Here is a 6,662-nt window from a genome sequence, read left to right as displayed (position 1 = left end):
ATTCCCAGCCAGCCAGGGTGCTACCCACATGGAGAAGCAGACCTCTCCTGACTGGCCCGCTGCTCCCCTCAGCAGTGTATTTTCAGTACATCTGCCTTTCTGCTCCCCAACCCTGTCTCTGGTGAATCCTCTCACCCCCCACACCTCTGGCCTGTACCCAGGTTCTTGTATGCATGAATAAATAAATCTTTAAAATAAAATCGTCCATGTTCTATATAAATTTTTAAATGTTATTGCCTGCTGTGCTTAAAAATGCTGTGGTGATTGTACACTTAAAGATTATCTTTGGTAAACAAGTGGTAAATAAATAAAATTTTGTTTAAAAAAATGAGGTGCTTTATAAATGTTTGTTATGCAGTTCAAATTTGCAAAACCACTGGCTAAAGCATCAGATTACCAACATTAAATTTTGTTTCCTGATGAAACTGAAAAATATATGTACATGCATACATGGCACTGCCACTTTTGTCATCAAATTAGTTCCTAAGTAATATTTTTGTGATGTTTTTCCAGTGATAGAGGTAATTATAATCATCAGATCTTTTTATTACCCAACTATGACTATAAAGATAAAATAATTCACACTTCTGCAAAATGATTCTACTTATTAGACAAAAATGATGACTCCTGTACCTTCGCTACCAGATATTTTGTTCTAGAAGTTATAAGCAGTGGACCTGACATTGTGTCATTATATGATTGTTATGACTGTTACCTTAATTTTATTTAATTTTGAAAAGAATTACCTTTTTTACAACCCACAGCAATGTCATTTTATAGACAATTTCAAACTTTGATAGGTAATTGTTCTAAGGATTCAGAAAACTGTTTTGTCTCCTGAGAGCCCAGATTAAATCAATTTACAAATTAAAGGGGAGGGATCAACCAGAGAGCAATCCAGAGAACATTTTAAGGTTTATTATATCCTAAGTATCTTAAGAAAAAAACAATGAAAATGAGCTCTGCCTTCTAAAAAGAGGCTGTTCTCCTTTTCTTTTTCCACTTTGGTTTCTACTGCTTGTGGCAGCTTTCTGTGCTTGATTCTTGGTTGCCCTAACTTCAGGTTTAAATGTCTGGTAAATATATCAGATGTAGAACCCACATTGCTCTATACTTTGAGACTATGGCCCAATTGTTTTATTCTTAAAGAATCATTAAAATGTTTAAAATTAGACTGAGAGTTGTCAATCTTCCCATAGCTGCTTAGTAGGAATGAGTTGGTAACATATGGAACTAGAAAAACATTAACGAGAAAGATACACATTTTTACAAAAAAAAATCTAAATATAATTATAAACAGAAAAAAACTTATAGTTTGAAATATTTACTAAACAGGAAACTAATTAGAACACGAACTTGATGCAAGATAAATGGATATACTTATTGAGCACCAGTATTATTGTACTTGAGATTTTTTCTTGACTTGCCAAAAATAATATAGTGTTCTAAAGAAAATCAGTAATTTTTTGATAGTGAAATTGATGCAACAATCTAATTTTAAAGTAAAATCAGAGGATGAAATTCTGATGTACTCAATACAAATATATATAAATTATTAAAATAACATCAAAGAAAATGTTGGTCAAATGCTGTGGTTTAACTAGTACATCATGTTTAGCTATCAAGAATATATTAAAAGACATACCAAAAGACAAAAATCACAACTAAAGAAACAAAGAAAGAATCAGAATCAATATATGGCAGAGATATTGAAATATTCAAATGAGAAAATTAAAACAACTATAATTAATATACTCAGATCTCTAGTGGAGAAAGTAAACAGCATGCAAGAACAGATGGACAATGTAAGAAGGAGATAGAAATACTAAGAAAGCTAAAATAAAAAACCACTAGCAGTCAAAAATATGTAAGGGAAATGAGGAATTCCTTTGGTGTGTTTATAGGAGACTGGGTATAGCTGAGGAAAGAATCTCTGAGTTTTAGAATATCTCAACAGCCATCCAAAACTGAAAAGAAAGAAAAACAAAAACAGAATTTCCAAGGACTGTAAAACAGGAACAAACATAATAGAACTACACACAATGGGAAAACCAAAAGGAGAACAAAAAAGGAACAGAAGAAATATTTGCAATAATAATGACTGAGAACATCTCCAAATTAATGTCAGACACTAAGCCGTAGATCAAGGAAGCTAAGAAGAAAGTAATAAACCTAAAATAACAACAGAAAAACAATACTTAGGCATATTGTTTTCAAACTACAAAAAGTCAATGATAAAGGAAAAAAATCCTGAAAGATAACAAGAAAAAACAGAGCTTACACATAAAAAATAAGACATAATAATAATAACATAAGAATTATTTCCAACTTCTCAGAAAGCATGCAAACAAAAATAGAGTGGGGCAGAATATTTAAAGCACTGTGGGAAGGGAAATACTACCAACCTAGAATCTGTATCTACTAAAATTATCCTTCAAAAGTAAAGGAGAAAATAAATTCTCAGACAAATAAATTAATCAATTAGGAGTAAATAGTTACAAGAATTGGTAAAAACTTCTTTTAGAGAAAGGGAAGCTGACATAGATCAGAAACACATATACAGAAAGAATCAAGCATCAAAGAGTAAGTGAAGATAAATGCTTATTTTTCTTATTCTTAAGTGATCTAAATATAGTTTGCTCAAAAGAATAGTATCACCACCGGGCTGTGCACGTATGTGTTTTTCATACCGGGAGTGTTTCTATATTAAAAAGCTCAGATGGTGGAAACTCCTGGAGTTGTATTCAGACTTGTTCGGTAAGGTCTGCCGGGTTGAACACTGGGGAGGGGAGCAGGGTCAGGAGCAACAACTTATTCAGAAGGAGGGAGAATCAGATTGGTGTGAATTCGCCAGAAACTCTCTTTTGTCAAGCGTTTGTAAGCCTCTACCTTTATAAATAAGTTTGTTGCTGCTGAGCACAAGGTCTACTCATCAACAATATGAATACTACAGGAAATGAACAATACCCTTCCTTCGACTTTATCAAGTTGGCTATCTGATTACAACAAAACAAAGAGGGATGGGTCTTTTATAATTGATCTTGGCAATCATGACACTCCACCATCCCCCCCTACCCCCCCCCACCCCGCTATAATTGCAGACTTACCAAGAGTAGCATCGGTCCTGGGAGCTCCTCCGTGAAGGAATCCAGGTGCATACTGCAGATAAGGATCTCCTTGAAACAAGCAAACTATCCTTTTCCCCATGTCATTATAGAACAACACATTTTCAAACTCATAGCCTCTTCATAACTTCTGGTAAAGACCGGTGCCTGGCATATTGGTTCTTTTAGGTTCCATTTAAGAAAAAAAGGCTTTGTAATCTTTCATACTGTGAGAGAAGAGCTAGAAGTATAAGCCAGGAGCCATCTTCAGACATCTTCATGAACTGGTCAAAGAGGAGGCTTAGGTCCGTGCTCCAGCTGAGGTTGGGAAGAGGATGGTCCTTATGAGCGACTTACTAAAAGAAAAACATCCTCGGTGCAGATCATGGGTCCCCAGTTGGCCCGCGGCTCTGGACAAACCATGGAGAATGCCAAGCATTCACGCATGCGTGCTGCAGCTTTTGTGGCTCCACAGCGGAAACTCACTAGGACAGTGTTACTGGAACGTGGGCCTGGATGAAATGTCTATGTATGTTGTAAACCACCAGCAACATAATAAAATAAAAAATATAATTAATTTGATAAGAAAGTAGTGAAAATGGAATTTCTTCAAAGTATCCAGTAGATCTAAAAAAAAAAAAAAAAAAGGAAAACGCTTAGTCTTGATGGATCAGCCCTACACACATATTAGTAACTCTCTGCAAAATTAATAGAGTATCCAAGTATCAACTTCCATTTCTCTGAGAGAGAACATCTGGTATCCAGGAAGGTCTATATCTGTTGCATCCTTAATATTGATCTTGAGTGTTTAGCTCATTCTTATATCTAGATTCCTAAGTTGTTTTTTTTTTTTCTCTTTTTGTTCTAAACCCTGGTTTTCTTTTTTCAAAGGACAATAGAAAGAAAATCTAATGAGAATCACTTTGCAAATTTTACTTTACAATAATTTTATGAACTCAGTGTCTCAAACCACACATAACTAAGAAAACTGTGGTCAAAATAAAAGCTCAACAAACACTGAACTACCTCTGAATCAAGCACTCAGCAAGTTGTCGGAATCTGTGAGAAAGACATGCTAACTATGCTCACATTGCTTACAAAAGATTTAGGGAGACAGATAAGAAGTGAGATAATTCCATTATAGTGAGGTTACTACTACTATGATAGAAATACACAGAATATTGTAGCAAAGTGCCTAAGACATTGTCTTAATCCAACCGGCAGGAGTTTAAGTAAGGCAATGCCTGAGTTTCATCTTGAAATTTGAGTAGAATGAAATCAAGCAAATGACCAAGGACATCCTGCCATATTTTTCCCAAAGAAAAGGCATTATTGGAAGCATAATCTTTTTTTTTTTAATTTCCTTCCTTTTTTAAAGATTTATTTATTTATGCATACAAGAGCTGGAGTGCAGGCCAGAGGTGTGGGGGGTGAGAGGATTCACCAGAGACAGAGTGGGGAACAGAACAGGCAGACTGACTGAAATACACTGCTGAGGGGAACAGTGGGCAAGACAGAAAAGGTCTGCTGCACCATGTGGGTGGCTCCCTGGCAAGGGGTTGAACTCGTGCTGCAGTGGCTGCGGTCAGCTTCATAGGTTGCGCCTTAACCCTTTGCGCCACCAGGGAGGCCCCTGGAAGCATAATCTTTAAAGCCTCATTTTGCATATGCATATTTATATAGCTCAATATTTCTTATGTAGAAAATACCATGGAGGTATAAAATGGAGAGAAGTCTGTATAGGTTGTTGTGTATCAACCTGCAGGTTTTTATGTGTCATGCTTCTGTGTATAGACAAATACAGACAAATTGAAAAGCAGAGATATAGCCAAAGTTTTTATTTAGTTGTATTACTACGAAGTAAAAATTTGAGGAGATTGAGATTTCTGCCAGGGAAATCAGTCATCAGATTATTAATAGTCTAAGCAAGAAATGACAAATGTTTGAGTAGTGAGAACCAGCAACAATGGAAGGAAGAGAAATGTTTAATAGGCTAATGTGCCAGCAAGTTCTCTTGTCAATTCAGGAGGCAGGTAAAGGAGAGTCCTATAGCCCTCAGTGACTTTTTTTTTTTAATTAAAGATTTAATTATTTATTTATTTATACAAGCACTGGGTACAGTCAGAAGTGCAGGGGGGTGAGAGAATTCACCAGAGCAGGGAAACACAACAGGCAGACTGACAAAATAGACTGCTGAGGGGAGCAGCGAGCGCGGCAGGAGATCCGCGAGACGTGTGGGACCCTCACTGGCAGCCGGGGATAAAACCGACGCTGCAGAGGCTGCGGGCATCGTCATCAGCCCAGCACTCAATCGCTGCACCACCAGGGGAGGCCTCCTCAGTGACTTTTTGAGGCTTTTAATGATCTTTCTACAACATTTGCACCTGCAACCAGGGGCAGGGCAGGTAGGAGAGTGGAAGGCTGGCAGCCTCCAGGCCCCCTGTGAATCTTTAGTCTTTCAGCTCTCTCTTGTGTCATTTCATGATCTGTTCTCTGCTGCATGCAGTCCTCTGTGCAACACTGCCTTTATAGCCTGTTTCTCAGCTCAGTTGTGCCCAGTTACTCATATGCACACCTTATTCCAGGTGTCCACAATCAGGCACGTGTGCCCCAAGCCCACGGTCCCAACTACCTCTTGCATTCAAGGCCTCAGGTCATAGTCACAGAGACCAATGAAACAAAAACCTGACCATCTCATTTACCCTATACAGCTAAATTATGGAGGAGATAAGAACTTTGAGGACAAATAACATTCACGAACAATCCCTTTAAGGTTGTTTTACGTAAGGTTGGGTAACTGGTATGTAGTGTTGCTAATAAATGAATGAGAAAGCAGATGGTGTTTTCACTTTTCATATGGTTTGAGTTAGAGATAATTGTGGGACATTCAATAATTGATATTGATTAAAATTTGGATTTATAGCTTTGGGACTCTCAAAAGAGGTTAGAACCGAAAAAAATAATTTGTGTGCAATAAAAATAAAGAATGTGTCCTTTCTCTTCTATGAAGAGAAATTAACAACAGCAGGAATTCTGGTGTATCAAATTTATTGCTGCATGTAAAATCATCTCAAAACTTAATGGATTAAAACAAAAGTGATAAAATATTTTTTAAATCTCTGTGGGTTAGTTAAATTATTCTTTTGGCTATCTTGCTTGGGATCACTCATGTAAATGTGCTAAACTTACTGATCATCTAGAAGATGGTCTCAGGTGAGATATCTGGGTTGACTCAGCTTTGTTTCTATGAAGTCTTTTGTGACAGGTTCTTAACATTCCAAGAGAATTAAGCTGTCCATGCAAAGCCTGTTGGTCTAGCTTCCAGATCTCAACAATGCCATTTATCTTACACTTTTTGGTGGCAACCCAGATACTAAAAATGGAAAAATATACTCCACCTCCTTTAGGATGGGGGTTGCTGCAAAACATCATGCCTTTATCTTCCAATCTATCCCCTCTGTGAAATACCAACATGTAAGTGTAAAACATAGCCAGAAGTTGAGGGGGAAAAAAGGCACCTTAATCATAAGTGTAGAAGAATCATTAGGAAGTTATGTC

General features: G+C 37.0%; 1 pseudogene; it reads right to left on the bottom strand.

Annotated features, from left to right (window-relative positions):
* Positions 1-2,811: 2,811 nt before the first annotated feature.
* Positions 2,812-5,745, bottom strand: LOC119249616 (acyl-coenzyme A thioesterase THEM4-like; annotated as a pseudogene).
* Between the last annotated feature and the right edge of the window lie 917 nt (positions 5,746-6,662).

This window comes from Talpa occidentalis, unplaced genomic scaffold (assembly GCF_014898055.3).
Source record: "Talpa occidentalis isolate TD23 unplaced genomic scaffold, MPIMG_talOcc4v2.1, whole genome shotgun sequence".
Lineage (NCBI taxonomy): Eukaryota > Metazoa > Chordata > Mammalia > Eulipotyphla > Talpidae > Talpa > Talpa occidentalis.
The sequence above is the reverse complement of the archived record's forward strand: the minus strand, read 5'-3'. Positions and strand labels throughout refer to the sequence as shown.